Source organism: Girardinichthys multiradiatus, chromosome 11 (assembly GCF_021462225.1).
Source record: "Girardinichthys multiradiatus isolate DD_20200921_A chromosome 11, DD_fGirMul_XY1, whole genome shotgun sequence".
In the NCBI taxonomy this organism is placed as follows: domain Eukaryota; kingdom Metazoa; phylum Chordata; class Actinopteri; order Cyprinodontiformes; family Goodeidae; genus Girardinichthys; species Girardinichthys multiradiatus.
Window position 1 is genome coordinate 8,793,393 of NC_061804.1, and position 21,586 is coordinate 8,814,978.

The 21,586-nt window shown below is 42.2% G+C and overlaps 1 protein-coding gene across 5 annotated transcripts in view; it reads left to right on the top strand.

Moving 5' to 3' along the window:
- Positions 1-21,586, top strand: part of doc2b (double C2-like domains, beta) — a 250,966-nt gene that overhangs the window by 42,103 nt on the left and 187,277 nt on the right. The window lies entirely within an intron of this gene.

Sequence of the window (21,586 nt, forward strand, 5' to 3'; positions counted from 1 at the left end):
TGTCAAGTGTGTTGATGACGAAGAAATTTGTCAGGATAATAATACATCTTGACTCAGAACAAAGAGCATTTAGGCTTTTCTTTAGGATATATATATATATATATATATATCTATAGATATATATATATATAGATATATATATATATAGATATATATATAGATATATATATATATATATAAAGTTGGGTGGAAATTGAAAAGAAATGGTGCATGACAAGCTTCCATCCTGCAGAGCTGACCTGTCAACTGCTGCAGCAGAAAGTTGGAGGCTGACTGATGGAGAGTGTTGTTCTTTACAAGGGAAGATCATGTCTTAAAAATATTAGGCTATAAGAGAAGCATGAATACAGCGACTCAGTGTTTTTTCCTAATGATTTCAGATTTGTTTGTGCTTTTACAAACTTTTCTGGGCATGATTGGTGTATTGATTTGGACCTTTTAATGTTTCATTTGAACAGGTATTTTTTCCCTTTCTACACTGTCAAAAGTTTACATCAAATATACATTCATATTCAGTAAATAAGGATATTATTGAAAACTTTATTTCAGTAACTCTTTTCACAAAGTGAAACACACGGTTATAGATTAATTACACACAGACTGATGTTTTCAAGCCTTTATGCCTGTTGATTATGATTTTCAGCTTACCGCTAATAAAAACATGACATTTAAGATTAGAATTTTACATCAGACCAATAAAAACATTTTTTTTTTGTTTACTTTTTTTTTTCTAACAAGGAAGAGGTTCTATTATGATGTGGGTCTGCAGCACATACATACAAAATCATATGTGTAAACATAGCAGGTTTTATTTTGTAAAACCAAACCTAAATATCTTATTTTGAATAATATCTGACTACATTTTGTCATTCCCACCATAGTTGCTCTTCAGCATGTCACCGGCGGAACCTTCTCAGTACCAGTATTGCTCCTGTTTTTTGATTTAAAAGTAGGCGTAAGTGTTAAACTGTGTGCTCACAGAGTGGAGGAAAAACATCCTGTTGCAGAGCGAGCAGTGGTCTGCACACTTCTGCAACTCGCTCAACAACCTGTGCTTTTAGGGGTTAACTCTGGGCTGATGCTGATTGGTTGTCGGAAATATCAGAAATAGAGCTGTTTCCATGGAAACACGTCATCCTCAGGTGGACCAATGGAAAGAGGGGCCTTGTCAGACAGCGGTGTGGTTAAAAGTGAGAGATCAGTTTCAACAGAGCAAACTGGACTTCAGGAGACCTTTGTTGGAAAAAACGACATTATTCATAAATAAATGACTCTTTTATTGAAGAACGCGGTTTAAAGGGGCGGGGCTCACATCAACCACATCCTGTGTGGGTCTTTTTCTGACATTTCCAGCTTTCTCCCTGAGGTCTGAATTTTGTCTCAAATCCTTCACCTCTCTGACTGAGTTTGGTGAATAAATCCCTGATATCATTTTGTTTAAAGAGATAAACGATCCGTCCTCTAAGGAAGTAAGAGGGACGTTCTGGTTCACTTCTTGTGTCTAGAGGACCCAGCAGTGTGTGTAGAAACATGCTGGTTTTCACCTGTCGTGGAAGGATGTTTCTGGAGCTCTGCTTCATGGTCCCAGGTAAAATGTCTCAACTGATCATTAACTAGAGCCACTTAAAAGAAGATCAGAAAAGATTTATTTCACTGTGTCTACTTTGATTTCCACATTTTAAAGTAATTAAACGGCGATACATAAATGACGACCATCTGATGTAGTGGGAATATCTGCATATATTTCACAGGAGAAAACAAAGTGGTCGACTTCTTGTGAGAAACTCTTAGCTTCTAATGTTCTCTGTGGGCAGATCCAATTGTCACAAATAAACTTATTTATGTTATATTTATATCAGTTTGTAATTTTATGGTAAATTTGAATTTTAAGAACTGGTGGACACTAGATGCCACACAAACCTCTTGCTTTGGCAGCAAACTCCAGTGTTAATTTAAATATTTTGTGTTGTTACAAATTTAGTCATTTTTTCAACACTATTTGATCCTGTAAATTTGCTATGAATCAGAAACAAGCGGACCCAAGAGTCAGCCAGACACAGTACTGAAAGTTTAAAAGGTTTATTCAGCCACAGGAAAACATCACACAGGTAACACTCCTCACAGCTTCCAGGAATCACTGAGGCAGTGACTTGTAGTCTCTCCAGATTTTGCAGGGATCAGAAAAGTCACTAACCTGCTTTTGTCTTGAGTGGAACTTGAAACCCAGAGGGGAAACCTCAGTGGGTGGCAGGCGGTGATCTCCACAGCACAGGTAAGAAGTGACTCCAGGCTGAATAATCCAAGGACAGAAACAGGGTCAACGATAGGAACAAGAGGCATCAGGCAAGGGGCAGGCAGAGGCATAAACCAGATGCAGGAAACAAGGTCGACAACCAAAATCCAAATAGTCTGACAGGGAGCAGGCATAAATCCAAAAGGCAAGGCAAGGTCAAGAACAATGATCAGACAGGAAGGAACGCTGGATATCTACTCACACGAATGGCTTTCAAAAATCTGGCACCGTCTGCTTGTCAGAGTCAGTATATTTCAGGGAAGACACAGGTGCTTGGCACGCCACAGATTGCACTACACTGCAGCAGCCACTAGGAGCATCTAATCTGCTGATTGCAGCCAGGGAGACAGGGTAGAGCAGACGTGCCAGAATTATAACAAAATTTAAGAATATTATTTTAAAATTTCAGTGACATTGAAAAGGTGACGTTTTGGATGAAGGGTGGTTTGACGGGATTCAATCCCACGGCGTCTGGTTGCTAAAAGTCACTAATCCCACTCTGTTTGTGCCGTTGTTTCAGATCGTATCCCCAGAGGCTCAGTTTTAACAACTATTTATGGTAAAACAGATGATGTGAAACATAATGCCCTTTAAAACCCTGCACCCTGAAACTTCAACTCTAAAGTGTCTGTTTTGGTTTATGGAATAATCTTTAATTCAATAATGGTCAGTCAACACAGTTTGTTTCGTATTTTCCTTACAAGAAGCTGGACTTTCCTTTGGTAAAGTCCTTCTCTTCACCACTTCTCCAGGCTTTCCCAAGAACTGTCAGAGTTTGTTTCTTTTTTGTTTTTTTACCTTGTCCTGTCTGGCAGAGTATCGCTCAGAATTGTGTCTGAGTGCCAAGAAATTGCCCAACAGATTTACTTTCACAAGCAGAGCATCACAGCTAATGCTTTACAGCTCTGCTTGATATTTATAAAATAAACTTTATTATAAACTTCTTTGGGAATATTTCAATTGTTACAGACACAGACTGAAATGAAAAGGAAAAAAGAAGCTCAAAAAAGAGAGAGATGGGGGAAAAAGGATGAAAGTGGAGGAGAGAAAGAAGGATGAAGAGAATACAAGATTACACCCTGCTTGCTTATACACCTGCAGCTGTTTTTTTTTTTTTAACAAAATAGTACACGGTAATTCTGAATGTAAAATGTACTTAGTGAGAGGTGCAGCCCAAGATAGAACATCTGTGTATCTGTCAACACCTGAAGCTTAACACCTGTGAGTATGAGTGTGGACGCGCTTTTGTATACAAGGTTTCTCCACAAAAATATGCAATAGCGAGTGTGAGGACCCACAGGCCTGCCCCATGGTCCCTGGACGGACACTGAGGAGATCCGAGCCACTGTTATGATCTGGGGTTGTTTGGTTTTTGGTTTCGGTTTTTTTCTTATGTTTTTCACAGTTAAGGTTTTGACTCGTTCTTTTGTTATTATTCTTCTTAGATTTTGAATCATGCTTCTGTTATTTTCCTGGTCATGCTTTAGTTTTGTCGTCTTGTTCATGTTTTGTCAAGTTTGGTTTGTGGATCTGGTTATGCTTTTGCTTCATGTTTTTTCTAGTTTCAAGAGTCTCTGTTTTTGCCGCAGCCACGTTTTGTTCTGTCTGTCAATTAAGTTTATTCGGTTCACCTGCCCAAACTAATCTGTCTTCTAGCTCCACCTGGTTTACTTTCCATATATACACTCCTGTTCAGTTGTTCTTGGCGGAAACATTTCTCAAACCAAGTCTTGTTTTTTTGATCATGCCATGCCTGTCTTGCCTGCCCGTTTGTTTTGTTCCTGCCTCCTGTAGTGAGTGAATTTTTTGTTATTAAATCTTTTGCACTTACCGTCATGCTGCCTTCTGGTCTGCATTATGGGGTCCTATATCTCACAAACCATAACAGAATGTTTCCGCACACCACGGACCCCGCGGACACGTTGAAGGCAGACGCCTTGGATCGCTGGGTTGAACGGCAGAAGGAGGAGGCGATGAGGAATCTGCCGACCGACCTGGAGGTTCTACCCTCTCCACTGCTGCTGGAGCAGATGGAGCGTGAGGCGGTTCAGCGCTGTTCTCCGCCTGCTCCCCTGGCTACGCACTCTGGTCCGGCAGTGAAGTCTTCGGCCTCCTCCCGCCGCAAGAGACGTCGACGCGGAGCGCCTTCCTGTGGTTTGGCTGCCAAGGAGGTGGTTTCCCTGCCAGCCGACGTGAGGGAGCTAGTAGTCCCGCATCTTCGTCTGCCACAGCACTGTCTGCCAGGCTCGCTGCACCTCCGCCCATGCCGTCTGCACTCGCTCCAGCCCGGTGTTCTGAGGCAACACCTGACGAGCTGGAGAAGCGCTTGAGGTTCTATGCACGCCAGATAAAGAGCTTCAGGAGGACCAGCCTCATGTATTCCTCTCCTGAGCTGATGGACAGAATCAGGCAGATGGTGAGGGATTATGAGGCTGCAGTAAGGCAGTTTTACTGTCGTCCACCTCCTTCCACGTCCGGACTCCAGGGAGCTGTTGCTGCTGCTGCTGCAGAGCAGCCCACGCCAGGACTCCAGGGAGCTCTTGCTGCTGCTGCTGCAGAGCAGCCCACGTCAGGTCCACAGCCAGGTCTTCAGCCTTACTCCAGGCCTGACACACCACAGCCTGGGATGACGCCTGACCCTAAGTCAGCCTCAACCCCCTCCACACGGCGTAGAGGACGTCGTAAGAGGGACGCCCCGGCTCAAGTCATCGGGGGCCCCGGCGACGCCTCTGCTCACGCCACTGAGGGTCCGGCTGATGCCTCAGCCTCTGTTCACGCCACCGAGGGTCTCGGTGACGCCTCAGCTCCTGCTCACGTCACTGAGGGTGTCTGCGACGCATCAGCTCCTGTTCCTAGCCTGCAGGGGTTCAATGAGGAACTGGTCCTTGTTCTGGCTTCTGAACCCTGCGACGAGGGGTTCGAGGAGGAAGCGCAGCTGAACCCTGTTCCTGAGGGATTTAAGGAACATTTTGTCCTCGTTCTGGCCTTTGAACCCAGAGATGAGGGTTCGCCTGGCTCTGCTTCAGCCTCTGAGGGTTCGCCAGGCTCCACGCCTCCGGAGTTCCAGAGTTTCTGGGGGGTCATCTACTCTGCTTGGTCACCCGCCGGAACTCTGTGCCTGCTGGGGACGACCCCCTGGTCGTCCGCCTGAACTTTGTGCCTGTTTCTGTTTATTTGTGACAAGGGTTGCCCACTTTGCAGTGCAACTACATAGTTTTGACACTCTATGTCTTTATTTATATACACAGTTCAACAGACAGTTCAGACAGGGTGTATGTGTGTGTGTGTGTGTGTGACTGAAAGGAGGCTGGTTCTCACGGAGATAACGATGATCTCACACACACAGGGAGGAAGGCATACCAGAGCAGAAAACAAAGCGGAGTGCAGGTGCCTTGCAACACAAAGTTTTTACATGAGTGATAACAAGTCCTCACACCCATCCAACAGATCGGAAGACCTCCAGAAATCCAGCATTGCTATCACTCAAGGGTTGTTTCAGAATTTGGTTAAAATAATGTCTGACTTGAAGGTATCTATAGAAGTCAGCTTTTCTAAACCATACTCAGCTTGTAAAGCTTCAAAACTTTTAAATGACCCTTTGTGAAGAAATGAATTGAAGCATGTGAGGCCCCTAAAAGACCACCTCTTGAATCTGTCATCACTTTTGTTGGGTTCAAAATCAGAATCGTAGCCGCACCATCTCAACATTCTGGATGTGACTTCTAGTTTACATATTTTAATTACGCTTTTTAGGGGGTAAAATAGACAGTCCAATAGGGGGTCTTCTGAAGCCATCAGTTCACTCTGGAGTTTAACATCTGTCAAGAGGGCCATTATTGGAATACCCCTCACAGTGGTACCTTCCAATTCCTTCCAACCTGATGTGTAGGATGCTGAACCAATACAAACTAATGGCCTCATCCGGGCGGTGTAATAGTAATCCCGTAGACATGGGAGGCCCATTCCCCCCTTTTCTTTCCTCAAATGTAGTGTTTTGTATTTGATCCTAGCTCTTTTCCCTCGCCATTGATATATAGATATTAACCTATCCCAATCCTGAAATTGTTTGGGAGGTATTTTCAGTGGACGGCATTGAAAATAATAGAGCATGCGTGGGAAAACATTCATTCGAATTGACTATCCTAGAAGGCGACTGTGGCTCAGTAGGAAGAGTAGTCATCTTGCAATCGGAAGGTTGTGGGTTTGATTCCAGCTTCCTCCTGCTGTATGTCAATGTGCCCCTGGGCAAGGCACTTAACCTCAAGTTGCCTACCGATCTGCATATCGGTGTATGAACGTGTGTGTGATTGGGTAAATGTGGCTCTAGTGTAAAGCGCTTTGAGCATAATGTTTAGAACACTTACAGGTCTGTAGTTCCCACATTCTGATTTATCCTTTCCCTCTTTAGGAATAACCGAAATTATTGTCTCTCTCCATGAGGGGGCAATTTCATTCTTTTCCATCACCCAATTGAACACCCTGACCGGAGTTGGGATTAAGAGGTCTTGCATGGATTTATACCACTCAGGGGTGAAGCCGTCTGGTCCTGGAGATTTCCCCCCCTTCAATCTCTTGATTGCTTCTTTTACCGCCTCATATGTTATCTTGCTTGTTAATTGATTATTCTGGTTATCTGTAACCTTAGGCAGGTGTATTGAGTCTAAAGACTTATCGATCATTTGCTGTTTGAGGTTGAGTGTATAGGTGTTCATAAAACTTTTGGAAACATTGTTTAATTCCTTCAGGACTTGTTTCTAACTGTTTTGTTGAGGGGTTCCGTATTTTATGAATATTTCTGTCTGCCTGTTGCTTTCTTAATTTGTATGCTAGGAGCCTTAGTGATTTCCCACCTGTCTCGTAGTAACGTTGCTTAGTCAAAAGAAGCTTTTTCTGTATTTCAACATTATTTATTTAATCTATTTCTCTCTTTACATCTAAAACTTTTGTCTTAATTTCTTTTTTCAAAGTTAATGAGTGTTCGTTTTGTAGTTTTTTCAATTCTTCCAGTTCTCTGAACCTCTTCTGTCTAGATTTTTTCTCATAAGAACAAATTGATATTATCCTGCCTCTTGTCACAGCTTTTAATGCATCCCACAGTATTGTTGGTGTCACTTCCCCATTATCATTAAGATCAAAGTAGGATCCAATTTCAAATTGCAGTTTTTCTTTAATTGTACCGTTATTTAGAATATTTGAGTTCATCCTCCAGGAATTGAATTTCCGTTTTCTGACTGACTGAATTAAATGAATAACTAAATGTATAAATGTTATAAATAAGAAGCAGATTTTGCTTAAACATCCACCTCTGTTCAGATTAGACTTTTCATGAATAAGGGAAGAGGGCTGCGGCTCTCTGCTCGTCTCCACTTGATTGAGCATTTCATCCCACCAGCTAGAGCTCAGTGTTACTGAGGAGTTCTGCAGAACAAAAATTCCACAGAGAGATCCAAACAATAATTCATAAGTCTGCTTCATCACACCTTTTTTACATTTTATTTTATGTTTTTTTTACGGGAGTTGATGCTTTGGTTTTCAAAGGTTTGATCCCAGCAGGCTCCCGTCTTTTGTCTGACTCCCTGACTTTTGGTTTCTCAGGATAAATCTTTAGTATGTTTAAAACTTTGTCAGCATTTAAGTGTTTTTAATTCCTAATTGTGAGTTTTAAAAAAGTGTAAACATTCATACAACTGCTTCTTTCTTTATTAAGTGGAAAATGTTGAGTTTTCATGTTTTTCTAAAAGTGTAGTAACTTTTAGACAAAAGAAAATTGATTTTTCAAAGTGTTTGCTTTTTAATAACTTAACTTTTTATCGGAAGGTGAAGGCAGGCATGCGCTCTGTGAACGCTGCTGAAAAGATGGAAACAAAACATGAAGAGCTTTAAAAAGATTAGCTAGAAACATGAACACAACTTTGATTGTGATTTATTTACCTCCTCTGGCAATCCACACTGATTACTACATTAAAGTTGTGGTCTAAACCCTTTTATAATATTTTATAAGCCTTATTATTCAGCAGAGCACTACTAAAGACTCATAATATGCCGTATGTTTTAACAAAGCCAAAGGATTATTTTCCTCCTAAAGGCCTAACCATTAGTGAATAAAATCTGCACATGAAGTACAGGACAGGTTACTGCTTAAACAGCCTCAGGCACAGGCCCAAGCATTATATTCCTTATGGTATGCAATGCCATTGAAAGGAACACAACTCAGAACCATAACAAAAAGACCTTCAGGCTTTTAACAGCCAGTTTGTTGCATTACTGAGTAAAAAAAAAAAAATCTAAAATGTAGTTTTATTAATACATGGAGTCCCATTTCTCCTTTAACTGTGGGATAAGGAGGTTTTATGGAGTAGAATGAAAATAGTTTTTCAGAGTTTTTAACATTAAGTTAAAAATAAGAAAAGAGTCTGATAGTTTTTATTTGAGGAGTTTAATGAAAAAGGTTCAAAATGTTTGAATTACAGTTATGCAGTAATTTATCTTAATTTGAACTGGAAGATATTTATTGGTTTGTGCCATTTTGTTTTAGTTTTGCTTAGGTAGTGTTAATTAGTCCCTTCTCCCATGCTTTAGTCTTTGTATTAGTTTCACCTGTTCCTTTAGCCTCCCTGCTTCCATGTCACACCTGTTACTAGTTCTTTTGATTACCTGCCCTTTGTTACCCTCTGTATATTAGTTGGTCTAGTTTCATTGTCCTTCACTGGTTCCTCCCATTCACAACCTCTGGTTAAGTTCTGTTTGTGCTATGCTCCTGTTATTAGAACTCATGTAAGTTTTTGGACTTGACTCATGTAAAGTTCCTGCAGTGATTTTGCTACATTTTTGGAAAGCCTATGAATAAAGATAAAGCCTTCCTTTAACATGCTGCTGCCCAGCTCTTGTCTGTACTTTGGTCCACTTCAGCCGCAGAACATGACAGTAACACAACTAACTGGAACGCAGAAGAAAAGTTCTTTCTGGAGCCTGATGAATGTGAATAATGAACACAGACAAAAGAATGAGGGGGGAAAAAATTGAAGAATATATTAATCTTAACAAGGGGGGGAAAACATAAGTATACACTCGAAATTATATACTCAGGTTCATATGAAGAGCCAGTTCATTCAAAATTAAATAAATACTGCTATTGATAAATTATTAATAAATATCCCCATGAAATAAAACAAAATAATTATGTTAAAATAAATTTAAATAATTCATTTCAAGATTAATTTACATAAAGATTTATTTATTTATTTCATAATGCAGTTTTATTTTGTGACACTTATCTTGTAAAGCTACTTTACGTATTTAAAGGATTTTTACTTTTTAACCCCGTTTTTCATCTTAAGCTCTTTTTATTTCATGTTCTTATATTCAAATGAGGGGGCGGAGATTTATCTGTGGGGCGGCGCTGGGACAGCAGGACCGAGCTCAATTCGTGACAGTGGCCGGCAGAAGACAGCATACCAGAGGGAGCCAGGGGATTCTGCGAGGGTGCCAGACCGGCCGTAGAAGTCTGCCACGGCGGTTGCCACTGTTTTTGTGGAAGCTATTTGTGCAATAAGTCTTCGTCATCCTTTTAGCACGTCATACACACACATAGTGCTATTTATTTTCCATAACGCTGTTTATTAAATAATATCCAATAATGACATCATAATTTGAAAGTAATTACTGACTAATAGGCAATAGTAACAATAACAACATCCCATTTGCCGATAATCAGCATTGGCTTTCACAAAAACAGCAGCAGCCGCTGTGGAAGCATGTTAAAGGCTTTTATAGCCGGTCTGGGATCCTAGTGGCACCCTGTGGCAGCCTCGTGGCCAGGGACGTCCATAGAGTGCCAGCGTGTTTTTAAGCATTTATTTATAATTTTCTGTGAGTTTATTCTATAATAAACCGACTGTTTGTGCAATAAGCCTTTGTCATTCTTTCAGCACGTCATTCATACATAGGCTACACATAGTGCTATTTCTTTCCAATCTCAAGTAAATGCAGCCACCTTATGTTTTGGGTCTAACGCTATTTATTAAATAAAAACCAATAAAGACATCATCATTTAAAAGTAACATCCTATAGCAATAATGACATCCCGTTTGCCAATAATCGGTGGCAGGCTTTTACAGGCGATCTGGCACCTTCTGGCATCCTTGCAGAATCCCCTGGCTTCCTCCGGCATGGTGTCTTCTGCCGGCCACAGCCACGAACTCAGCTCGGCCCTGCTGTCCCAGAGCCACCCAGCAGATAAAACTCCGCCCCCTCATTTGGATATAAGGACATGAAATAAAAAGAGCTTAAAATGAAAAACGGCGTTAAAAAGTAAAAGTCAGTGAAATACGTAAAGTAGCTTTACAAAATAAAAGTGTCACGAAATAAAACTGCATTATGAAATAAATAAATCTTTAAGCAAATCAAATAAATCTTGAAATGAATTACATAAAATAAGGTGAAAATTTATTTTAACATAATTATCAGTCAGTCAGTCATTTTCTACCGCTTATTCCATAGTGGGTCGCAGGGAAGCTGGTGCCTATCTCCAGCAGTCTATGGGCAAGAGGTTCACCCTGGACAGGTCGCCAGTCCATCACTGGGCCACACACAACCATTCATACACCTAAGGGCATGTTAGAGTGACCAATTAACCTAACCCTCCATCCTTTTCCTGATGGATATGGTTTAGCAACGGTCAAAAAACAGTTAAGCCCACAATTATTCATACCCCTGGCAGATCTAAGTTTAAAGTAATGTTTTTAAAAGTTTCACACGTTTCTTCTGACTTGATGTTTTAAAGAGAATATGTGGAGGGAGCTAAAAAATAGGGTGATGGCAAGGAGGCCTTTCAACCTCAAAGACTTGGAGCTCATTACCAAATACCAGTGGAAACTTTTTGATTAACAATTATAAGAAGGGTTCGATTGCTGTAATGCAGATAAAGATTTTTTCACTGATTACGTTTGATATGTTATTTTTATATAGTGTAAATACAGAAAGATTTCTTTTTTATCTTCTACTCTTTTTATACTTTTTATCATCCTTTGAAAGATGTGTCTCATTTCATAACAGGAACAAATTCAGAACTATAATATAAGCGTTGCTTTTAGCCTGTGTCATGGTTTATTTATTTTCTACAAAAGTCATGAGCGAGCTGACTGTAGAGAAGGATGAGCAGATGGCCAACTCATGGCACCAACATTTTGTGAATGAAAGAAGAATTTCACATTTCAAAGCATGCCAAACAATCTGTGGGAAAATGTGCTTGGCCTCAGCAATTTTCATACTTTGCTCAGTTTGTGATATCAGGCACTGATTCCCAGCTCAGACTGCCAGTCAGAAAGCTTCCCGACGTACTTCATCTGTTACCATTTCAACATGAATAAGGTCAGTCAGTTCTGAACAGCCTGCCAGCTGAGAGTCAATCAAGCACTATTTAGTTTTAGCTACAGAAGAAATCCACTTTGGCAAGTCAAAATCTAAAAGTGCTTGTTTCTCTATGACGTCTGTATGAACTCCACAGGAATTATACCAGCATTTACTCAACAGGAGATGATTAAAGCATCGAGCTGCAAACAGGTCGAGTTATGATTGATTTCTCCTTCAACTTGTGGTGGCTGTCAGGAAAAAAAAACCTCAAAAGGTACCAGGTTGTAACTGGCATAGCTCTAGATATAGGCAGAAATCGGATCCACAGTTTTTTGAAATATGTAATCCTTCTGAGTGGAAATGCCCGATGCCTTCACTGCCTAGATTTTCTTAAGTAATTTTATTTCAGACTTAAAACAGAAACATGGGACAAAAAGAGAAACAAGGTTTCTAACCATTGTAGCATAGACATATTCCAAAGTTGGGACATTATTCCCCTTTCAGGTCATGCTCAGAGTCACATGCAGAATGTTGGGTTTTAAACCACAGAAACTCTGATTTCTTTACAGGCTCAGATTTTGACAGGAAGTGACAGATTATTCTTTCCTGCTAGCTGAAAAATTCAGAATGTGGAATTACTTTTATGAAAAGTTGAGGTTTTAATTACTCCATTTTTTGTGGTAATGCTTTATTTAATGATGTGATTTTTATTCTCTTTAAATCCTCATGCCATAATATTTCAATATATATTCAATATTCAATTTCCCTTTGGGATTAATAAAGTATTTTTGAATTGAATTGAATTTTTTTGCTATAAAAACATTCATGTTCTCTTCTTATGTTTTTTTTATGTTTGTTATTTAATGTTGAAAGACTCCATATAATTTTTCTCTGAATCTGTGTTGGACATTACTCCCTTCTTGATAAGCATAGTTTTAGATGTTACCTAACGGCTACTGATTTGATGTGCTCTTTCTGACATTATATGGACTTCAGGAAGACAGCTGAGAAGCTAGAGACACAGCAGACACCGTCTGTATGACTGTCGGATAAACTGCTCCTGCATGACTGTTTGTGTTCATCAATCCTGTTTTATTTCTGCCGTCCTGGAGTAAGAGATTGTTTTTTCATTCCGATGTGGATTTTGCCCGAAGGTCCTTCCTTTTTGCAGATAGCTGCATCCGGCCAAGCACACTCTGCCACCAGGAAGGCCTTTCCTGAAAGGCAGATTAAGCCCTCCTTGAAATGATCCCCAAGGCAAAAACATTGTGCCAGTGCTTCACAGCTTCGAGAGAGATGGAGGTTTGATACTGGAGCATGCTGCCAGCGTTCAACCACTTTATGAGAGAGACTGAAGTCTTGTGGCACCCAGGTGGGATTGTTTATACTAATGATCACAGTGAAATTCCCCTTTCTGCATCATTTTAGAGCTATGTGGATAATCCAAAAAGACAGACTTTTTCCCACACATAGTTCAGGAAAAAAATTAAAAGTATTACAGGTCTTAGAGTTTGAATTGACTAAATAATGAGCTTGATGTTCATTTATTATTCTTGCCAAATTCCTTTTAATTTCTGATTAAAGGAAAAGTGGATTTGGTGTTTTTGCTTGTCTTGGTTTTTTTTTTTTTCAGGATGTGATGCTTCCAGTATAAATATTTATTAACTGTTCATAACACTTAGACTAAAAAAAAAACAGTTTTAAATGCTCCTCTTTTATCTTTAAATTTAACAGTTCTTAAGCAGAAATCAGAATAAGCTAAGATCCATATCTGCATGTCAGGAAGAGCTTTACAGAAACCTGGACTGAAAAATCTGATTAGTGCGTCTCTAAGAAATATAGTGATGTTGGTTTTTATGGAGAGGGACAACTCTCCATGAGGGGGGGACACTTTATGTTAAATTTTTGTCTGAAATTTTTACAATTAACATTACAAGAGTCATTGTTATATTTCCATCCACATCCATTGTTTTCCGCTTATCTGGGGTCGGGTCACGGGGGCCGCAGCCTAAGCAGAGAGACCCAGACTTCCCTCTCCCCAGCCACTTGGGCCAGGTCGTCCAAGGGAATCCCAAGGCGTTCCCAGGCCAGCTTAGAAACATAGTCCCTCCAGCGTGTCCTGGGTCTTCCTCTGGGCCTCCTCCCAGTGGGACGTGCCTGGAACACCTCACCAGGGAGGCATCCAGGAGGCATCCTAACCAGATGTCCGAGCCACCTCAACTGGCTCCACTCAACGCGGAGAATCGATGGCTCTACTGAGTCCCTCCCGGATGACCGAGCTTCTCACGCTATCTTTAAGGGAGAGCCCAGACACCCTTCGGACGAAACTCATTTTGGCCGCCTGTATCCATGATCTCGTTCTTTCGGTCATGACCTTATGACCTCATGACCCTAGATGAGAGTAGGAATGTAGATCAACCGGTAAATCGAGAGCTTCGCTTTTTGACTCAGCTCTCTCTTGACCACGACAGACTGGTACAGTGCCCACATCACTGCTGACGCATCACCAATCCGTCTGTCGATCCCCCGCTCCATTTTTCCTCATTCGTGAACCAGACCCCAAGATACTTGAACTCGTCCACTTGAGGCAAGACCTTCCCCCTGACCCGGAGAAGGATCTCTACCCTTTTCTGGCTCAAGACCATGGCCTCGGACTTGGAGGCACCAATTCTCATACCGGCCGCTTCACACTCGGCTGCAAACTGCTCCGGTGAGAGCTGTAGGTCACGAGCTGATGAAGCCAATAGGACCACATCATCCGCAAAAAGCAGAGACGCAATCCTACGGCCACCAAAACGGATCCCCTCAACACCTTGGCTGCGCCTAGAAATTCTCTCCATAAATGTTATGAACAGAATCTGTGACAAAGGGCAACCTTGACGGAGTCCAACCCTCACCGGAAACAAGTTTGGCTTATTGCTGGCAATGCGGATCAAGCTCTGACACGTCGTTCGGGGACCTTTCAGCCCGTATCAAAGGGCCTGGTACCCTATACTATACAGAAAACTATAAAAGCGCTGAAACCCTAAGTTGCTTCAGATCAAGATTAAAAACTTATTTGTTTAGTGGCCTTTGACTGTGCCATCTAAACATTATTAGTTTTCAGTCCAACTTTCCTTTCATTTTCTCATCCATCATTCTATTCTCTATTTTTAATTACCTTTATGTCACTGTAATGTACTTTGCCTATTATGTTTTTTATTTTTTTTCCTTCATGTGAAGCACTTTGAATTGTCTTGCTACTGAAATGTGCTATATAAATAAACCTGCCTTGCCTTGCCTTATAGTTGGAACACACTCTACGGTCCACCTTTTTGAATAGGGGGACCACCAACCCGGTCTGCCAATCCAGTGGATCTGCCCCCGATGCCCACGCAATGCTGCGGAGTCGCGTTAACCAACACAACCCTACAACATCCAGAGCCGTAGGGAACTCCGGGCAAATCTCATCCAACCCCAGGGCCTTACCACTGAGGAGCTATTTAATCACCTCGGTGACCTCAGCACCAGAGATTGGAGAGCCCACCCCAAGGTCCCCAGGCACCGCTTCCTCAGTAGAAGATGTGCCGGTCAGATTGAGGAGGTCTTTGAAGTACTCTGCCCATGACCCACAATGTCCGGAGTTGATGTCAGCAGCACACCCTCCCCACTTGGTGGTGTACCCCCCCTCCAAACTCCTTCCACACCCTAGTTTTTTCCTCAGCAACCACCCGAGCCGCATGCCACTTGGACTGCCGGTACCCATCAGCTGCCTCTGGAGTCCCACAGGCCAAAAATGCTTTCTCCGGGTCCACAAAACACATGTGGACCGGTTGGGCAAACTCCCATGAACCCTCGAGTACCCTGTAGAGTGTATAGAGCTGGTCCAGTGTTCCACGACCGGAACAAAAACCACACTGCTCCTCCTGAAGCCGAGGTTCGACTATCGGCCGGACTCTCCTCTCCAATACCCTGGCGTAGGCCTTACCAGGGAGGCTGAGGAGTGTGATCCCCCTGTAGTTGGAACACACCCTCTCCACCCCAGTCTGCCAGTCCAGAGGCACTGTCCCCGACTGCCATGCAATGTTGAAGAGGCGTGTCAACCATGACAGCCCCACAACATCCAGAGACTTGAGGTACTCAGGGCGGATCTCATCCACCCCCGAAGCCCTGCCACCGCGGAGCTTTTTAACCACCTCGGTGACTTCAGCCTGGGTGATGAAAGAGTCCAACCCCAGTCCCCAGCCTCTGTTTCCACCAGGGAATGCATGATGGCAGGAGTGAGGAGATCCTCGAAGTACTCCTTCCACCGCCCGATAATGTCCCCAGTCGGGGTCAGCAGCCTTCCGACCGCCATTGTAAACAGTGTTGGCGAAGTTCTGCTTCCCCTTCCTGATGCGCCGGACGGTTTGCCAGAATCGCTTCGAGGCCAACCGGTAGTCCTTCTCCATGACCTCACCGAACTCCTCCCAGGCCCGAGTTTTTGCCTCTGCCACCGCCCGGGCCGTGGCACGCTTGGCCTCACGGCACCTGTCAGCCACCTCAGGAGTCCCGCAAGCCAACCACAGCCAATAAGAATCCTTCTTCAGCATGACAGCGTCCCTTACTGGCGGTGTCCACCACCGGGTTTGGGGATTGCCGCCGCGACAGGCACCGCAGACCTTACGGCCACAGCTACGGGCAGCAGCATCGACAATAAATGCGGAGAACATGGTCCACTCGGACTCTATGTCTCCAACATCCCCCGGAATCTGGTCAAAGCTCTCCCGGAGGTGAGAGTTGAATACATCCCTGGCCAAGGGCTCCGCCGGACGTTCCCAGCAGAATACTCACTATGCGCTTGGGCCCGCCAAGTCTGTGCGGCCTTCTCCTCCTCCAGCGGATCCAACTCACCACCAGGTGGTGATCAGTGGACAGCTCAGCCCTTCTCTTCACCCGAGTCTCCAAAACATACGGCCGAAGGTCTGATGATACAACAACAAAGTCGATCATTGACCTCCTGCCTAGGGTATCCTGGTGCCAAGTGCACTGATGGACACCCTTATGTTTGAACATGGTGTTCATTATGGACAATCCGTGACTAGCTCAGAAGTCCAATAACAAAACACCACTTGGATTCAGATCAGGGAGGCCATTCCTCCCGATCACGCCTCTCCATTTGTCACTGTGGTTTCCCACGTGGGTGTTGAAGTCCCAGCAGAATAATGGAGTCCCCGGGAGGGGCACTATCCAGCACCTCCAACAGGGACGCCAAGAAGGCCAGGTACTCCGCACTACCACTCGGCCCGTAGGCCGAAATGACAGTCAGAGACCTGTCCCCAACCCGAAGGCGCAGGGATGCCACCCTCCATCCACTCGGGTAAATCCCAACACGAGACGGCTGAGCTGGGGGACAACAAGCAAACCCACCCCAGCCCGCCGCCTCTCCCCGTGGGCCACTCAAGAGTAGAAGAGAGTCCAGCCCCTCTCGAGGAGATGGGTTCCAGAGCCCACGCTGTGCGTGGAGGCGTGCCCGACTATTTCTAGTCGATATCTCTCGACCTCCCGCACAAGCTCAGGCTCCTTCCCCCCCAGCGAGGTGACATTCCACGTCCCTAGAGCCACTTTTAAGGTGTTAGACTTTAAAAAGTAAATCTCATGTTGACCCATCTTGCCTGAGTAGCTGCCTATTAATTATGCACAGTCATGTTTATACAGCTTGAAATCAGAAAATATACATAAAAAATAGGGTGTGATCAACATGCTTATTAGTCCACACATTGTATGGATCAGCATTCCACTGATTATGTTCATTCAATCAAAAACATTTTGTAATAAAAGTAAGTTATTTTCATTTCTCGGTCTCTGGGGTGCTTCATTAAATAATTTAAAGCCCAGTATATATAGATGAGCAGTAATTGAGGATGTCTTGATCCAGTCTCAACCATTAGATCATTATCATTATTTATAAGAGCGTGATAAGGGTTTTGTCCCTTTAGCAGACTTGTTTATTGTAGTTTCTGTGCATCACACTGAACAAGCACACATTTCCACTGTGAAGATTGCTGTTTTCTGAAAATCGCCAATGTGTGTTTGATCTGAGCTTCATCTGATCCTGCTGCCTCTAATGAGTCGGTAACACCTGGGTGAGCTCCCCCCGATCCCTTTCTTCCTCCATTTACACTAAACAAGGTTCAGAAGCGGCACAAAGGGGTCAGAGCCTTTGTGGGCTTCCACTCTCTTTCATTCTTTCACAAGCTGGAATTTCCTGCTGTATTGAACCATCACTTACAGATTGTTTATGATGACACTGCAAAGCATCTTGAGTTTGCATCAGGTGTGTACAGTAAAACGGAAAAATAAGGGCATTTGAACATATTTTTTGCTTTCAAAATTTGTATTTAGTAGAACGCAGGTTGTAAATATGATATAATGTTCTTGGTGTTTCTGAAGACTTTTCATACAATATGATATTTAATGTCCTTTAAGGCCATTCAGGGGCTAAAGATCTTGGTAGCAGACTTATAATAAGTCACAGAGGTGTTCAATACTCTATTCATGTAGCAGCCGAACAAGCCGCCTCTCTCTGGGATGCTCAGATACAAGCTAAGTAAAAGGCTGAGGAAAGCCTCCTACCTGCACCCTGACATTTATAATCAAAGCAAACTCATTTCACAATAGTTCACCACAGCTCCTGTTTGTTTGATAAATGTTGGACTGATTTTCCATAAAAGCTATTTTACACAGTTATTATGCGTATCAACAGAATTTTCTGCCTGATTTTGATTGCTGAGATTTTATTTTTTATAATTGAACTTTTTCATAATCGTTCTCACAGCGTTAGCCTCTGTTGCTTTGTTGTTCAGAAACATAGCTTATCATTTCAAATGGCAGAAAACTAAATATAACAACACTTCATCAACCAACACCTACTTCAACTTTGTAACTCCTTAACTGATTAAGAGCATTCCCTGACACACTCGTTAAGGACCAAGGTATGAAAGTTCTGATTCGGGTAGCATTTGGTACCCATGTAGAGCTGTGCATGAAAGGTATGACAATGATTCATTTTGCATGCATCTTGCTCCATCTAGCTCCAGAGCAGGCAGAAGTGGCGGCATCATGAGGCAAACAATGGTTGCAAGCAGTGTCTGACAGTCAGTTAAAACTTTGACTGACTTTACCCTAAGGACGCCTCATAGATTCATAATGCAGTGTTATTAATAGTCGGCCACATTGTGATTTTGCATGACACCAGGTGGTTATATTGTGGATTTGTGGTTTACTCTTTAAAACATTTTGCAGGATGACACATTGTGTGTTGGCGTTTGAAATGGATAGAATAGGAACCTTGGGTCATAAATGGCATCACCAGTAAAGCAATGTGTTACAGTCCTTTCCAGCTTGTTGCCCTCTCTACCAGTTACCCATCACTGATACCAAATTACATCCAAAATCACTATTCCCTCTTGGTGCTTATAGCGCGTTGAAAAAGTATTAGCAACCCTTGAACATTGTCACATTTTGTCTGAAGGAAAATAGTAAATCCTTGTAACTGAGACTGAATTTTAACTGAGAATTAGAATTTTTGCCCATTATTCTTTTCAGAATAGCTCAAACTCAGTCACACTGAATGAAGAGCATCCGTTAACATCTATGCTTTTAGATCTTGCCAAAGATTCTCAGCAGGATTCGATCTAAAGTAGATATGCCATGGTCAAGGCCCAGGAGCCGCAATACAATAGTGTCCAGCCTGCAAGATAATTTCATATATTTTATCAACTGTTAACAAGTATCGTGCTTGTGGGAGAGTCAAAGGAAGGAAACTTATGGCACTTTCTGTGTTGCCAAGCAATGACAAGCCAAGTGAACACTGCTGGGTCCCCAAATACACTGTTCGGGGCTCATACACTTTTCGCACAGTAAAACCTGAGCACCTTTCAAGCATTTTGAAAAAAAAAAAATTATAAACTTCTCCAGCACCACACTTTGGAGATAAAAAGACAGAAGTAGCCCAAAAGACAACAGAGGCACAGCACATATGGCGGAACATTGCTGAGTCACAGCTATGTTCTGCATAATTAAACCCTTAGCCAACCACCTTTACTAGCATTTTCAATAAAATGTTTTGTTGTTGCACATTTTAAAGTACTGTAGATGACATAAAACCCTAGCTATATCCATTCTTTAAATAATCAATTTGCAATTTTCCTGCAAAGTTGTAAATTAGCCTAAATTTAAGATTCCCTCCCGCTACTACGGCTTACCGATCGAGAGCACCGACTCTCCCTTTGCATAAAGCTCCAGGTCCTTCTTGCATAAGTTGCAGGAACCTACTTGAAGATTTTCTCCTTGTTTCAACCATGTTTTTTTCATCTAGCCTTTTCAAACTAGCGGTCATTGAAATCGCCTGGCCTGCTGTTTTCTCCCGTCAACTAGCAAGACACAGCTACACGCTCATAGTAGGTCTGCTTCATTGCTATGCCAGAGGACGCTGCCGGCCTAGTGGCTGGTCTTTTTTATCAGGTGATGCCTACTGCTCACATGCTGGTATTACGAAAAGGAACAAAGCCTCTCTAAGCCAGGCTTTCTGAGACTTCATTAATGGCAAAAATAATGGCTCTCTATTTTGTGCCTTTAACATGAAAATATCAAATTGAGGTTTTTAATCAAACGGTTGCAGAGCTCTTTATTACAAAACTGTGCAGTTCGAATATCAAGCACTTTCAAGGACTTTATACAGAAATCAAGCTCTTTCCAAACCTTCAAAATACCTTGTTAAAATTTGAGCATTTCAAGGATTTCAAGCACCTGTACGAACCCTGACTGTTGCAATGAATTCACACCCACTTCGCTGACTCTAAAGCGCAAAAAAAATATCTGCAACAGTTTTTCTGTTCATTCGCTCTTGACATGGTGATTGCAACTACAAACATCCAGAAGGAGCTTAGAGAATTGCTATGTAGTCAAGGAAAAATATGCCTAAGTGGATGTCCCACGGTTTTCCTGCTTTATGTCTATGATGAAACCTCCAACTCCACCTCCAAGTTGCTTGAATGCTGTAGTAATTTTGGCAGTATTAATGATTACAGCATGTGAGGAGTTTTGTTTTAAGAAAACCTGAAAGCATCCATGTGCTTCCATCGGTACGCTTGAGAAGGATTAACATGCAGAGTGAAAAGGAGCAGGAAGAGAAGCATGTGAGTTGTGGCTTTTTATCCACAATGCCTTTCCTCTTGTCACCCTTCCATAAAGGCCTGATTTTGTGGAGTTAATTACTCATTGTCAAAAGATTCTCCCACCTGCGCTTCGGAACTTTGCAGCTCCCACAGAGTTACCATGGGCCTTTTGGCTGCATCTCTGGATAATGCTCTTCATATCTTGGTAGGTCTGGTCCATTCTCTTTCTAGATTCAGATGATGGATTGAACAGAGCTCTATGTTGAAAGCTTGGGATATTGTTTTAGAACCTAGCCCTGCTTTAAACTTCTCCACAGCTTCCTCCCTGACTTATCTGCTGCGTCCTTGGTCTTCATGACACTTACCTAATTTCAAGAAACCTCTAAGGCCAGAAACAGAACAGCTGCATTTATGCTCAGATAAACATATTTACATTAGATACATATATGTGGACTCTGTTGTTGTGATTATGAATCTGAGAATATTATTTAATATTAATATTTTAACATTTTATCAAATAATATTTCAATCTGTTAAGGGTTGTCCTGTGAATACCAGCCCAGTAAGGCGATGGTATTAGGACAAAATAGAAAGGTGTGAGACGAACTCTGACATTATTGAACAGCAAAACTCACATGGAATGAATTCACACAATTTCTCAAAATACAAGAATTTATTAACAAAAATAAGTCAACTCAAAGTCAAACATATTTCAATCAACAAACTCTTTACTATGCTAAAACAATCCAACTAAACTACCAAGCAGAATTAAAGAATAATGAAGACTAATGGGCTATGTACAATA